The following is a 15674-nucleotide window of genomic DNA, read 5'->3' as shown; positions in this document are numbered from 1 at the left end:
GAACTCTAAAAGCAATTGAGCTTCAACAACCATACGAAGAAGATAGTGCACAAACAGTTGGAAAATTCCTTTTTTTGTGAAGAGAATATTGAAAATAAGAAAAGTATACTACAACAAATGTGGATGAAAAGAGAAAAACTAGTGGAAATAAGGAACACACAAAACTAAAAGACACAGAGGCGCCGTTGCTCACCCCAGAACCTGAACCTGTTTTTAATTGTTCATAAATTTATTGGTGCCTTGTTTAAATCAATACAATAATAGTCTGATGTAGGTTTATAGAGAATCAATTCATATTGAGGATGATTTATTATACACTAAATATCTGCAAGCCTCGGTAAACCTACGATAATGACAAGATTTTAGTTGCATTACAGATCTGGTATTTCTATCAATTTAATAGCTAAACGTTGATATAAATTGGAATAAAAAAACATCTGCTCACGTTCTACTTTATTCGACTATCTACATATTTATATAAAATCAAATACATTCAATGTTTAAACCCACAGTTTTACAATCAATAGAAATCTTCGATACTTAATAACTTGTTACAACTGATACTTCACCAACTTGGTTGTTTTCCTTAGAGTGGAAATATGAATAACTGCAGTCTATAATCTACTTAAATTAACGAAGCTAGTTAAAATATACAATTCTCAATCCAATATACTTAATATTAAATTTCATATGTTACTACAAACACTGGCCGTTTACACCAAAACATATAAATATACCTTATATCTTAACACTCCGATACTGTATATCACATAATGAATGGATACTATAATGTATTACACTGGCAAACAGGAGTACTGTTATAAGTATAACAACTTTATTAAATGAATGAAGAATGACAAGCTTATCAAAATTCCAGCAATATCCAACGGTTCGCTTCATTTTCTTTACCATAACTACAGGCATTGGTAAATCTCTAGTTTAGTATTTGAAGCTTTCCAAATACATTCTTAGGGCTACACTATTTGACTCACATAGCCAAATTAGCACTTGATTAAAAAAAGGGGGGAGGGGGTTGCTACAAAGGCCATCGTCTACATTAAAACAATTCAATCTCTAAAAAGACACAGTTTTTGGAAACAATCAAATTAAAAACAGAACCGTAAAAACTCTTAAGACAATGCAATTATATTCACATTTCGGAAGTCGATAAGGCATATATGACACAGCCATAGCCTAATGGGAAAAAATAATGTACTTTTTTCATTGAATGCTACCTGGTCTACGTATTCAAGATAAAGAGATCGCCCATCTGGAGGAGGTTATTAGCAATTCAGATAAAAGGATACCCTTAATTTTAAAATAAATTGAAAGAAGATAAAACAACAATTTAAAGTGTAGCAAACGTTTAAATGCTAAAAGGGAAGAAAATCATTGGTGAACATTAAAAACATCTAAGTAAAATAACTAAATTTAAAAACAATAGTATTGTACATAATGACATTTCTAAACATAAGAAATTTGTACCAAATGAATCAAATGCTGTCGAAATAAAACATTGCCCATAATGACCAAGTGTCTGTAAAAAACAATTACTTGACACGTTGACTGACCAGGGAACGTCACATTGTTAGTTTTTTTTTTCTTTAAATAATAATAATAATAATAATAATAATAATAATAATAATAATAATAATAATAATAATAATAATAATAATAATAATAATAATAATAATAAGGTTTCAGATGATAATAATAATAATAATTATAATATTTTTTTTTTCTTTTTTTTAAGTGAAAGTGTTTATATCGGTGAGTTTGTGAGTGTTTTTCCAAAATTCCGTTTGCTTATGAGGTAAATACGCTCGTAAGTCGTAATTTGTGTGATACACTGTAACAACATGGGATGGTTCTTTCAATTAGATCCTAAAATTTCTTGCGAGAAAGTGACGTCTTCGTTTTCACGCATCCATTGTTGAATCGGTCACTGCTTATACTAAAGTTTTGGTAAGCAATTAATGACGATACCGTGGTATAATGACTAAATCTGAGTGTCATACTTAATTTACAGTTGGTAATTTTTCGTTATTTCAGTCCAGATGCACCCTAAGCTAAACCCATTTCGCAATTCAGAGGCTTAACTTCACCTTTTTTGCATCAACTTGACCCACAGAGGTAGGCGTATAATGTAACTCGTTGCTTAGTTATAAATGTTCAATGTTTTGTCAGTAGAAATTCACCGAGTCTAATGATTCAAGGTTTCCTCATTGTTACTTTAGACCTAGTGATATACCTACTGTGGGGTACAAATAGTTTTCTTGAATATTTAGTCAATGATTTTGATTGTGGATCTGTTTTTCTGCAGAAAATATAATACAGTAAAACTTTACCGAAAACTGGTGCTTTTCTTCAGGAAGCACCTGATTTTTAGTAGGAAAGCTTTTACTGTCCAGAACTATAATAAAACCCATATTTGTTGCTACACGAATACAAACCACCATCATTTAATAGGCTTATGACTTCAGTGAAGCTACAGCAGCATTATAGAGTGCTTTCAATGACGTCACTGGGAATCGCCGGCGGCCATGCTGGAGGGCATACAAAGCGAAAACATGGCAGCTGCTACAGCGAATATGGACAATGAGAGCGACTTTGTCTAACAATTATCGGGTGATAAGCGTTTTTACAAGCAGAAACTCGATCTAATTGATGGCCTAGATCCATACCAGATGCAGAATTCATTCAGTCAAAATATTGAGGATTTTCCCAGTATTTCATACATTGATATGGTGAACTACTTGGTACTGTCGGCCAACCCAGAACATGAGTGGGCATACATTTCCATTGAATAATCTGCTTCCAGAATTTTTTTTTTTTTCCTTTAATGCTTTTAAGTCCAAAATTAGATAAACACTGGGCCGATGAAGAGAGTGTTTATAATTATAATGCTAATATTGATCATTTAGCCTAACCTTGTGTATTATAATTTTTTATTGTCAAAATGTATGTAAAAGTTTTGCATTATTATGTCAAATCTTTATCAGTTCATGCCTAACCATTGTGTTTGTGTTTGGTTACAAATGCTATAATTTCTTATATACATATAAACATATGATGGACAAACTCTATTGTAATGCTCTTGGATGATCGTTTTGCCTCCTTGCAATTAAATGCGCAAGTTTAATTATTTTTTCGATGTTTCATATATAAGCTGAAGACCCCTTCGGATTAAACCAGCTTTCAGATATTATTATTATTATTTATAATCAATGTTTATTCATCACATAGGCCTGTATGTCTGCACAATTTAATACACAAATTAAAATAAATATAAATATACACTTAATTATATATAGGCATGAGCACCTTGGCGAAAGAGAGACCTAGGTAAGTAGCCTTTGTTAATATAGCCAATATGGGCGCTTTTAATTTTTGTTTTGTAAATCTGAGATGCCCCTTTTGATGTTTAAAAATTGAGATGCCCCCTCCCCCACACACACTACACACTGAACTGACGATGATACTTTTGAAGTCACCCATGCGATCGGATATAGCATGTTTACACAGGAATAATGATACTTTTAGGGCCTAGCCGAGACTGACCTGATATGAAATAATCAGAACAGATACGTGCCCAGGGTAGTGAGGATTCACGTAGATCAGCCCGTGATATTCTGGTCAACCACAAGTCACGTCTGCACTTGGATAATTCTTCTGTATCTTTGTCCTGATTCTGAATAACTGCCGGTATGCGGTAGAAACTCTTGTCATCTCTTCGTCCTCGATTCCCACAGCCAACAATAGCGCAAAAACTGGGCATTGTGTGAATGTGAATGTGATGAAATGGCTAAATATTCAACAGCACAACCATAGCTATTCACTGAACGCGTCTTTGTATGCCCTCCAAGATGGCGGACCGGAAGTTTGATGACGTGTATTGAAAGGACTCTATAATTTCAAGAAGGTAGGCTAGATATAGTTGCTTGTCGAGTGGCGGGTAGGTGTAACCTACCCAGCAGGTGGAGCAACCCTCACCTTTGTTTCGGCTGCAGTGCTGTACAAAACGGATTTTGAGCGAAGCGAAAAATCTATTTTTGGGTGAGGTAGCCATGTCGTCCTGATGGAAGTTCCTTCTTAGTAGCTTCCTAGGTTATATTTAACTGCAGTGATATATCCCAGAGAATTTTACTAAAGGTATCTAGAATTCTAACTCCTGGCGCGAATATCCCTTGCATTGTCTTTAGGAATATCGTATAAGATCAGAGGACGTATTCTTGACACGCCACATCGCTATCTACACCCCTAATAGCGTATACGCTTCGAGAGGGGAAAGTGGCAAGAATTGTAGGAGGGTCATTATTAAGGCAATGCTCCTACTCGTACTGTTATTGAACGCCAGCACGACGCCGTGTGGTGCCATCTTGTCATTCTTTGTAGCGTTAATGAGGTGCTACAGATACAGTACATAAGGGAGGGATTCATTCATCCTTTGTCAAAGGAGGGTGGGTTCATCAGGACGACATGGCTACCTCACCCAAAAATAGATTTTTTGCTTCGCTCAAAATCCGTTTTTTTGGCTCAGGCCATGTCGTCCTGATGGAAATTTACCAGAGCAATAATGTATCTGTGGATTTTCAATAGTGCCAATAACTGCAAGATAAATTTTCCTTGGTCATCTAGACCTAGAGACACCAGGTTTTACCATCATACACCTTTCAGCTGATCATGGACTATGTCAGTGCTTCCTGCCCCCTACAGGGAAGAGTCATGGAAGACTCTAGGAAAAAAACCCGAGGGTTGTGAGTTCAAGGAACAATCTAGCAAACAAGTTGTATATTAGTGTCATCATATACATGAAAACATAGTTTGTATTCTGAAAGGAACAAATATGTATAGGTGACTGACACCTCCCTCAGTCTGCTTGTTCGTTGTAGACAAGTTAGACAGGTTTACATTCATGTAGGAAATTGTAAAGTCAGTAAGGTAATCAGGTTGGTAAAGTCAGTGATTACCAGGGACTGAACTTAATAGCATAACACATAAATTTGATGATTGTTTACTTAGAACAGAAATGGAATTAATCTGAAATATTTTCCAGAAATAAGAGGATAAAAAAGTAGCTCTGACACCTTTTATTTGTATTTTAGAATTTTTAGGGCAAAATGAGACGTAAAAATTCCTAACTGTGTTTATTAACAGCCAGTATTTAGAAATCATGGGTTGTAATATATACAATTAAAGAAAATTTTCTTTGAAAATATTGTGTGAAAGCATAATAATTAGTAATAACAGAAAAAATAGTTTCATCTGAAAAGGAAACAAAGCCACTCTAAGGGAAATACGCATGGCACGTGTCAGTCTTTTATGCTTTAGTCACCTGTGTATTTAGAACAGTCTATAGTGTCATTTACTAGACACGTCACTAAACATAATACATCGTAGGAGTAAGTCATGCACACCCTTCACTAAAAGTCCCAATTAGTGCACTGTTCTTTGCAGAATTCAAGCGGCAGGTTTTAGTACACTACCTGCTGTCACCACGTAGTGCTTTATCTCTTGCACTTGTTTCGCGTAGTGTTTGAAGAAAACCCTGGATGATTTCCATCCAGTGTAGGCACGAAGGTTTTCAAAACTCATGGTCTGGAAGAAGTTCAGAGACAAAGCAACCTTTCTCGGATCATGACCTGCGGGTGTACTGTCTGGATCCGCTCTGCGAATGAAATAGGTGATCTTCACCCTTAGTTGTTTCAAGGTCAATGTTAAACCTGAGGTTTCTCCCCTGAAAAGCTGACCTCCCTTAAAGTCTGAAGTTCTACGAAGATAGACCTTTAGGCATTCAACTGGACATAGAGATGCTTCTTCCTTCAGAGGGAAGATTCTCCAGGAACCCCACCTCTCGGTGGGCAGCTCGTTCTTGGCGAGAAACGCTGGGTCAGGAAATAGGTTCAGTTCTCCACAGTCTGTGAACTGAATGTGGCCATCATCCCTCGAAAAGGCCACTACAGTATTTCGCTAACTCTGGCTCCTGAGGCTAGTGCAAATAAGAATATCACCTTTAGAGTCAAATCTTTTAGAGAGCAATCTTCGTTATTCAAGGTCGACGCTAAGTGAAGAACCTTATCCAAGGACCAGGAAATGGGCCTCGGAGGGGCTGCGGGCCGAAGTCTAGCGCAGGCTTTTGGGATCTTGTTGAAGATTTCATTGGAGAAGTCCACCTGGAAGGCGTATAGCAAGGGTCTAGTTAGGGCAGATTTACACGTAGAATTCTTGTTGGCTGCTAAACCTTGTTCATGGAGATGGATAAAGAAGTATAAACAAAATTCTGATATCTCCTTTGGTTTCTTTACCATGACAAAGGCAACCCATTTCTTCCAGGAAGACTCTTATTGTCTTCTCGTTGATTTCGACTTGTCTTCTTCTAAATAGTTAATACTGTCCTTTGAAATCCCGAACCTTATCTTGACTGCTAAGGTGAGAAAATCATGAGATGAAGGTTCCGGGTTTTCTGTGATGAAGCTGAGACAGTCGACTTCTGCACTTGCTGAGTCAGAACTGGATCCGGCAACGGAATCAGTTTCAGCCGTAGTTCCGTTATCAGGGGAACCAGATGCTGTTGGGCCACTTGTGAGCCACTATTGCTGCCGTTCCTTGAAAGGATCTCAGTTTGTTGAGGACCTTCAGCAGGAGGTTGGTTGGAGGGAACAGGTAAATCCTGGACCATCTGTTCCAGTCTATGGACATCGCATCCATTGCTTCCACTAGAGGATCCTCGTAAGGGGCTACGTACCGGGGTAGCTTCTTGTTGTCGCTCGTTGCGAAGAGGTCTATCTGCAGTCCTGGGACTTTGCGTAAGATGAAGGAGAACGATCTTGCGTCTAGGGACCATTCTAACTCTATCGGGTTGAGCCTGGATAGAGCGTCCGCTGTCACATTACGGAACCCTTGAAGATGAACTGCTGATAAGTGCCATCTCTTCTTCTCCGCCAAGCGGAAAATGGCCAATATCACTTGGTTGATTTGGGGCGATCACGAACCTTGTCGATTCAGGCATCTCATTACAACCTCGCTGTCTAGTACCAGTCGGATGTGGATTGAGCAGCAAAGTTTCAGTTTTTTCAGTGAGAGAAAAACTGCCATGGCTTCCAGAATGTTGATGTGGAAGGTCTTGAAGAGGGAGGACCAGGCTCTGGATTTTCCGATGGTGAGAGTGGCCTCCCCACCCTTCCTTTGAAGCATCCATATGAACGGTGACTGAAGGTGGAGGCGGTTGTAGGGGTACCTTCTTCTGTAGGTACTTGGCCTCTGACCATGGCTTGAGGAGTGATCGCAGACGAGTTGGTATCGGTCTTTTCAGATCTCTTCGAGCATTTGATGCGTATTTTCTCCAGACTCCTGATGCATCTTTTAATTGTGCTCTCAACACTGGGTCTGTCACTGAGGCGAACTGGAGACACCCCAACACTCTCTCCTGTTGCCTTCTTGATATCCTGTCAGATTGAAGGAGTCTCTTGACAGATCCCACTATCTCTCTCCTCTTCTTTGATGGAATGGAGAGGCAGTGTGACTGTAAGTTCCAGTGGACACCCAGCCATTGGAACTTCTGAGCTGGAGATAGTCGAGACTTTTCCAAGTTGATCTTGAATCCTAGATGTTCCAGGAACTGGATCACTTCCTTGGAGGCTTGCGTGCATTCTTCTTCGGATGCTGCCCATACCAGCCAGTCGTCCAGGTAGGCAATCACCTGAACTCCCTTTAGGCCTAGTTGACGAATGACTGCGTTCGTAAGCTTTGTGAATACCCTTGGGGCTATGTTTAGTCCGAAGGGCATGGCTCTGAAGACGTACTGTCTTTTTTGCAGTTTGAATCCTAGGTAGGAGGAAACTTGACAATTGATCGGAACATGCCAGTATGCGTCCGCCATATCTATGGAGACTGAGTATGCCTGTTTGGGCAGTAGGGTCCTTATGTGTTGAAGAGTCAACATTCTGAACTTGTGGTTCACTATGAACTTTTTGAGTGGTGATAAGTCCAGAATGACTCTGAGCTTTTCCGAGTCCTTCTTCGGAACACAAAACAGTCTTCCTTGGAATTTGATTGACTTTCCCCTCTTTACAACTCTCTTGTCTAAGAGTTCTTGAACATATTCTTCCAGAATGGGGGTTGAGTGTTGGAAGAACTGAGGGAAAATTGGTGGAGTTGCAGTCCAACTCTACCCCAGTCCGTTCTTGACTAAGCTGTGGGCCCAGGGATCGAAGGTCCAGCGATCCCGGAAGAGAAGTCTCCCTCCTACCAGAAGCATCTCACTTGGAGTGCTGGTTGGAGGACTTGCCTCCTTGGCCACGTCCACCTTTGTTCCCCCTGCCTCTGGAGGGGCGTCTAGAGGAACCGCGAAAGGCACCACGTGACTTTGGGCGAAAGGTTGTTGATTGCCTTTCAAAGGCTGGGGTAAAGACAGACGACTGAGTCGCCACCTGTTGGGGCACCAGCTGGAACGTGGTAGGTGGTTATGCCACCGTCTGGGGCACGGTGGCCACAGGAAGCTGTTGTTGTTGTCGTGGAGGGCGAGAGGGCACTCTAGGTCATTTGGTCTTCCGTTTGGGTTGGGGACCCTCCTCAGTGGAAGACTTCCTCTTAGATGACAAGTCCCATTTGTGGAGGAGATTCCTATTCTCCGTAGCGGCTTTGTCAACGACCTCTTTGACCACTTCGCTTGGGAAGAGGTCTTTTCCCCAGATGTTGGAAGCTATCAGCTTCCTTGGTTCGTGTCTCACCGCAGCCGAGGCGAACACGAACTGTCTGCAAGCCCGTCTGGCTTTAATGAAGCAGAAGTCGACGGGACAGGCTCGGCCACCGTAGCCGATGAAACCGAAATAATTTCGGCTTTCTCTTCGTCGCCTTCAGGAGGTAAGACAGAATCCTGATCCTGCTCTTCAGCTAGAAGACTGCGTTCCGTATCCTCAGAAACCACCGACATGTTGTCTTCCAGCTGGATGTCCTTCAAGGCATCTGAAACATCAGATTCTATCGGAATCTGGACGAGGGGGATCTCAGGCTGAGCTTGAGGGATAACTGCATCCGAAGATGTTCTAGGGAACAAACAAGCCCTCATCCTTTCATTAGGAAGGTATGGGCCAGTGGTGTTCTTCTGAAAACCCCTGACCCATTTTCGCAGCGTCTCTCTTGCTGCATCCCTTGACTCAGTAGACTTTTGATCATAAAAAGCATCAGTAACCAGATTGGAACAAATGTCACGTACCTGGGGGTCCCAATACTTAAGAGAGCCCTTCGTTGTCGCGCAGCGCACGTGGGTTCTGCACATGTCGTGGCCGCAGAAGCTCTTGCTGCGGACCTTGCAGAAATGGTTCCCACACTCGGGATGCTCCTCCTGTAAAGAAAGGAAATTCGGATGAGTATTCGGTGAAATATCTCATAATTTCATCATACAATGCTATGTATATTTTAGCTTAGGATAGGTAAGCTAGAAGGGAAAGAGAAAATACACCCACATGTGTTTTCTGTCCAGCCAATTAATGTGACCTCCTTCAATATTGAACTCTATATTCTAAAGTAGAATTATTAGGAGAAGACAACTTATCCTTTGGATATAAAGTGTAACTTAGCACCGTCTTTGAAAGTTCAGTATTGGGGATTGAATAAAGTGATCATTGATTGCTTTCTTAACAAGAGAGAATCGCTCCCTTGGTCTAGCGGTCTCACAATAGTCTGTCCATGAAGCACCTTGTAGGTTGGAAGTATGTATGGGCTACAGCACAGACCGCACAGTGGTATATCTAGTGCGAGATAATCAATATCGCAGTGACTACTGACCACTCCACGGCCAATACTGTAGTGCCTGCTGACTTACGCCAGCATTACCCTGGGCTTTTTGAAGGTACACTGCCTTCAGTAGGTAATAGGCAGCAGGCCGCCGGCAGCCGCCCTGCTGCCGGCCGCTGGGGGTTTGCCTATGGTGGCGGACCCGCCGGCGGCCGGTAAAAGAATATGTCTTCAGACAATTGGTCGACCGGCTGTCGGCAGTCGGCATAGTTGCCAGCAGCCGGCCGGTGTGTGCCGGCTGTCGTTGGGTCACCGGTCAACAGTAATCCATAGCAAGCGGCGGCAGAGCAACCTGATGGCGGACCGCAGTCTGTGTCAGCTGCTGGCTGCTCTAGGACGCCAGCAGCTGGCCCAGGGTAGATGGTAAGAGAGAGAGAAAGTATGGATGGGAGGGGGAAGCAAAGGCTCAGCCTTGCAGACCGCCATCCAGAATGAGGGTTCATATGAAAGGGGGAATTATATTTGGGCTTCCATCCAACCATACCCCTGTCAGTACCAGCTGGTGGGGCTATGGAAGGCAGTCCAAGGGAGGACTGAAGAGCACTCGATAGGTTAGGGGAATCTCTGCCGGCAGCCGACTCAGTCGACGACCGACAGAGAACCCGAGCCAATCCCACAATCTACCCTCAGGGTCAATTGTAGAATGATGGCCAAGATGTGTGAAGGCTAGGCCAACACTAAAGGACAGCAGGGGAGGGGTAAGGGTCCTGTAGGTGAGGTAGTACCTGGTAGGTCCTACCTAACCTTAAAGATTCTGATCCAGAGTAAAGACAACCTTAGGGGCCAGGGAATTCAATGAGATGGCGGCACCCAGGCCGCTGTCTCAGTGGATAGGAACAAAATCTAGTGTTGGAGACCTTAAGCAAGGGAAGAATTCAATTCTTCGGCTCTAGGATCTGCCGGCACAGGACTGTCTGCAAGGCCACAGGGAGGAGGCATTATCATATACTGTAATGCCTTCAGGTGGGGCCTAGGGAGGTCTAGCCTCATGCATTGGTAGCCTAACCTGACTTAGGAATTCAATTCTCCAAGCCAGACGGCCACCGATCACAGACAAATACTCTGATGTCCCGTCCTAAACTCAAAACCGACCTCTGCGGTTGAGGGAAAGGAACGGAAACACCCTAGTCTAGATTTACCTGAATAAAATTCATGGCAAAGCTGACAATATATATATACAGCATACATTTGTGTTGGGGGGGTATATAAATATTGTTGTTTTTTTTTCCATACTGGCAAATGAGTTGATGTGTGTAAAGTTTGTGACATCTCGCACTTATCCTGTATAAATTCTGCCGATCACATCTTAAATCTCACAGGGTGATAGGTATTGACTTGAAAGGCATAGGAGGTGTCAGTCTCCACTTAAAAGATGATACAAGGGCAATTGGGGACATGTATGAAAGTATACTAAAGCCCCTAGGCTAGTAGCCTAGGCACGGTGAGAATCGGTCACCGAAGCTCTCTCGTATACTATCTTGGAAGAGGAAAATTTATTCAGTAATATCTTAAATGTATAAAATATTGCCTGAACTTTAATAAAACTTTACCAGGAAGGTTATATCATGCATGAAGTGTGTAGGGGCCTAGGCTAGGAAGCCTAGCACTCGTGGGGCTCGGTAAATAAATTGCCAAATCCACAAAACAATCGGCATGATATAAAGAATTCCTAGCTAAATTTATTAAAGCGAAATATGCCAGGAATGTCGTTCTGGAGTTAAATATAACCTAGGAAGCTACTAAGAAGGAACTTCCATCAGGATGACATGGCCTGAGCCCAAAAACGTATTTGCCTGGATCCTTGTTGCTGGTTGTATAATGTTTTTTCTTATTCTCTTTATGTGGTGTTTGTGCTGCTTGTTTTTAAGACTTTGTCTTGGTAAGCCTAGCTGTAATTGTGGCCGGTGTATAAATAAGCCGTGATTGGAGCTCCATTAGCCCTCTGGTTTCTGTAAGTGACATGACTGTTTGGCGGTGCCTCGCTTTGATGAGTGTTGGGAGGGTTTTCTCTTCAGTGAGTGGAGTTATTGAAGAAGATGAAGTCGTGAGGGATTCATTAGCATCAGACTTGGCAGTGCCCAAGCTATTGTCGATCAACTTCTTTAGTTACTTTTTCATAGCTTTGCGTTTGAAATCTGCTATGTCTCTTTCTATTTCTTCCTGTGTTGGGTCCTCCTAAGAAATTGGTAAAGGGAAAGGAGTGCTTTAAGTGAGACATGAGTATTCCCTTCCCCCAGCAACTGTAATACTCCCTTTCTGCACTCTCAAAGGGCTAACATAGGCCTTGGTCTTGCTAAGTTATAGCCATCCCTAGGTATTGACTGTGCCCCGTGGTGGAGAAGTTTCTTGAGGTGTTAGCTGCTGCTAGGACCCAGAAGTCTTCGGCTGTACAGCTTTAGAGGAGAGATGTGAGGTAGTGCCCCTCAATGTGTACTGTACTTGCTTCCAGTAGCAAAGGAGCCGCATTCTTCACCTGTCACTGAAAAATTAATGCCAGGCCAGAAATCCTCGACATCTTTGAAGATCAAGTGCTTGCCTTCCCCTATCACCTCTCCTATTCTTGCACCACCTTCTTTGCCTGATTCAGAGCCTGTGAATGAGACACCTGCTGCACCGATGATGAAGAAGTGAAGGCCACCAAAGCCAAAGCACAGGATGACCAATTAGACAAAGGCTCATGACCATCCCCACAAAATTATTGAGGTATGAGGTACATGAGCTCACTCTCCTAATATCAGTGCTAAGTCTCATGCGAGCTCTGTTGGTCGATACTTAGGCCATTGCTCTCATCACTTTCCTTCCTCGGAATGTTAGCCTACTGAGATGCTTCGTTGACACCAACAAAGAGAGCTGTCCTGAAGAGATCTGTAAGATATGGAGAGAATACCAATCATTATTCTTGATCTTCACAATAGCTAGAGCTTCCTTTACACATGAGTGGAAAGCTAGATTGGGGTTTTCTCGTCATCTACCTTCTCCACATGAGCATCTTCCTTGCGCATTAGTTCAATGAGTAGAACAGCATGTGCAAGAGCTCTATGCTCATGGTCACCTTCACGCACATGATCAGCAGGCAGAAGATCTCCATTTTCCGTCTCCTAAGGCAAAGGGTTTCCTCACTCTTGATTTTCTCGTTCCAGGCCCCCACGCTCCCAGTCTCATTACACTCCGTTAATGAGTGATCAGTCACCATGGGACCAATCAGTCACCATGTGACCGGTCACCAAGCGTTCAGTATTCTCATTTGAGAACATCATGAGTCAGGAAACAGACCCGAAAGACTCCATTGCGTTGTCATTGAGTGAGAGACTTATCGCACCTAGATTTTAGTAGCCACTAAGATCGTTCAAAGTGCCGAAACCAGTCAGAGTCACATGGGTTCTCCTCGGTGGGGAATTGGTCTGTTTCCAGTGACCCTCCAGTATGTAGGATTGTGCTTCCCAGTGGGATCATCCTATGCCCTGTTGTGGTAGGGTTCAAGAACAGGGGACACCTCAAGACCACTGTCATTCAATGAAAGCCTTCTTCATGTCAGCATGAGTCTCATTAGAGCCCTCCCTCCTCCAAGGGTAGGCAATCATTGGACGCACCCTTGAGCCGTTTAGTGCAACACTCCCTCTTGCCCATGGGAGACCAAGTTTTTACAGCCTTGGAAAGAAAGAATGTGGGACAGTTCAATATCAGAAGCCAGTCAACAATCTTCAGTTCTCTCATCTGCTTCAACTTATCATTTAGGTTCCGTTCTCGGAACAGGAATGAGGAAACCGAGAAGTCGCTCTTGGTCTCTCTGTGCCAGACCTCCACACTCCTGGTGTTCACCCTCGATCACTAAGTGATCAGTCATGCAGTGTTCAGTATTCTTGCTTGAGGACACCATGCATCAGGACACTCGCCTGAAAGACTACCCTTTGCAGGGGCACCAAGCAAGAAGACATGCGCTTCGACTTCATGAGACCTAAACTCAAGTTTTTTTTCCAGGGATTTTGATCCATGGTCACCTGTGCCTCTTCATCGAGGACAGACATCCCTCCATCCCTCTGCTTTCCATCGTGCCTAGATTCTTTTAGCGACAAGGGTTCTCCTCGGGGTTGGAACGGTCTGTTTTCAGTGATCCTGCAACGCATAGTGATAGTGCCTTTCGGCATGATCTTCCTATGCGCCATTGTGACTGATTTCTGGAACAGGCGACATCTCAAGACCACTCTCAGTATACCTTAAAGTACTGAGAACCACCTCCATGTTAGCATCAATCTTGCCAAACCCCATACTCCTCCAAAACAGGCATTCGTCAAACGCACCTTTCGGCTGCTCAGTGCCCACCTTTCCTCCTGCCCCTGGGAGATCAAGGCATCTAAGGTTCTCCAGCCTTGGAAAGAAAGAGGGCACGGCGCAGCTCAACATTGGAATCTAGACAACGATCTTCAGTTCCTTCATCCTCTTCATAGTATCAGCTCTGTTCCATTCTTGGATCAATGTGTGAATACCTGTACTGTACTCCAACAGGAAGGAAAATCTTGCGGTGCCTCATGTCGAGTCCCTCTTCCTCATTAGGGGTGAAGGTTGGGAGGTTGTCAATCCCTCTGCATCCGACTCTGGTGTTTTGCTGGCAGAGACAGTCTCAAGATGCATTACACTTTCAATGAGGTCCTTGCCCTCATCAGGGAGTTCAGTGTCCTTGGACAGGTACCAAAGTAGAAATACTCAATTACGAGAGCACCTTATTCTCAGCCTCTGAATCTATGTACTGCTATGGAAGCTGTAGCCATGGTGAGTCTTCAAGCGACGTCCTGGAATGACCACTGGTCAGGAGCGGTAGTGTACAGTATTTTGCTTTATCTCAGGATTTGTCTTATCTAGAGAGACAGAAGAAATACACCAACCACATCCTCTCAGGTGTGAAGGCGTTGACTTACTTGACACTTCAGACGGCAAACCAGGTGCCAAATTGAGTACTCAAGAGAAAGGATATACTGTAGTGGCTTCCCACTTCACCAGTCAAGGGGGACAGGGAGCAACACTCGAAAATGCACCAGTACTGGAGTATTTAGTGCTCTTCTGACAAGAGTTGACACAATCGCCAAAAATTGGAAAAAAAGAGAGTTGTGATTCCCTTATCTGAGAGACAGACAGACACAGACAGTTACAAGGATTTTGGATGTCTCAAAGACTTTTTAGTCCATCTGCAGAGACCCCATTTGCTCTTTGGTAGAAGAGAGAGAGAGAGTGTGTGTGTGTGCGCGCGTGTGTATTGTGAAATTTCCAAAATGGAATTTAAGCAGGAATTTATCAATGAAAACAATGGATCTCTAAAATTTTTAAATGTCATATAAATAAAGTCTCAAACTCTCTAAATGAGAGAAAAAGTCGCCAAGAGATGAAAAAAGTTGTTAATTTAGCAACGATGTTGCTAATTGGCTATATGGCATGAGTTTCAACTTTTCTGATTGATCTTTATTCTTAGATCATGGCAAAAGGAAAGTAGTGTGTCCCAATCCTGAAGCACCTGCTTCCTCCAAGAGGACAGGATTAGTCAATCATCTAGATAACTCAGAAGACGAATCCCGTTCGAGTGGGCCCAAGCTGAGACAAGAATGAACATTTGCACGAACACTGCTGAAGACAGTCTGAAGCACAAGATTTTGAATTAGTACACAACTCCTTTGAGAACAAAGGAGAGGTACTTTTTTTTGTACCGATGGACTGTTATATATAAATACACGTCCTTGAGGTCCACAGAAAACAAGAAATCTTGCTTCCGGATGGCTGTAGATATCGTACTCTTTGTCTCCATCTTGATTGAAATTTGATGATAAAAACTTGTTCATAAGCTCATGAGAGAGAGAGAGATCAATGGCTGGTCTCTATCTACAAGTTGACTT

General features: G+C 42.8%; 1 protein-coding gene across 2 annotated transcripts in view; it reads left to right on the top strand.

Annotated features, from left to right (window-relative positions):
- Nucleotides 1–1832: 1832 nt before the first annotated feature.
- Nucleotides 1833–15674, top strand: part of LOC137632468 (NADPH oxidase 4-like) — a 141272-nt gene continuing 127430 nt past the window's right edge. The window contains exon 1 of one of the 2 annotated variants that reach the window (XM_068364410.1): nucleotides 1833–1965. The gene's annotated coding sequence lies outside the window, so the exon portion shown is untranslated. The other variant, XM_068364409.1, reaches the window with a different exon arrangement.

Source organism: Palaemon carinicauda, chromosome 41 (assembly GCF_036898095.1).
Source record: "Palaemon carinicauda isolate YSFRI2023 chromosome 41, ASM3689809v2, whole genome shotgun sequence".
Taxonomy (NCBI): Eukaryota; Metazoa; Arthropoda; class Malacostraca; order Decapoda; family Palaemonidae; genus Palaemon; species Palaemon carinicauda.
The sequence above is the reverse complement of the archived record's forward strand: the minus strand, read 5'-3'. Positions and strand labels throughout refer to the sequence as shown.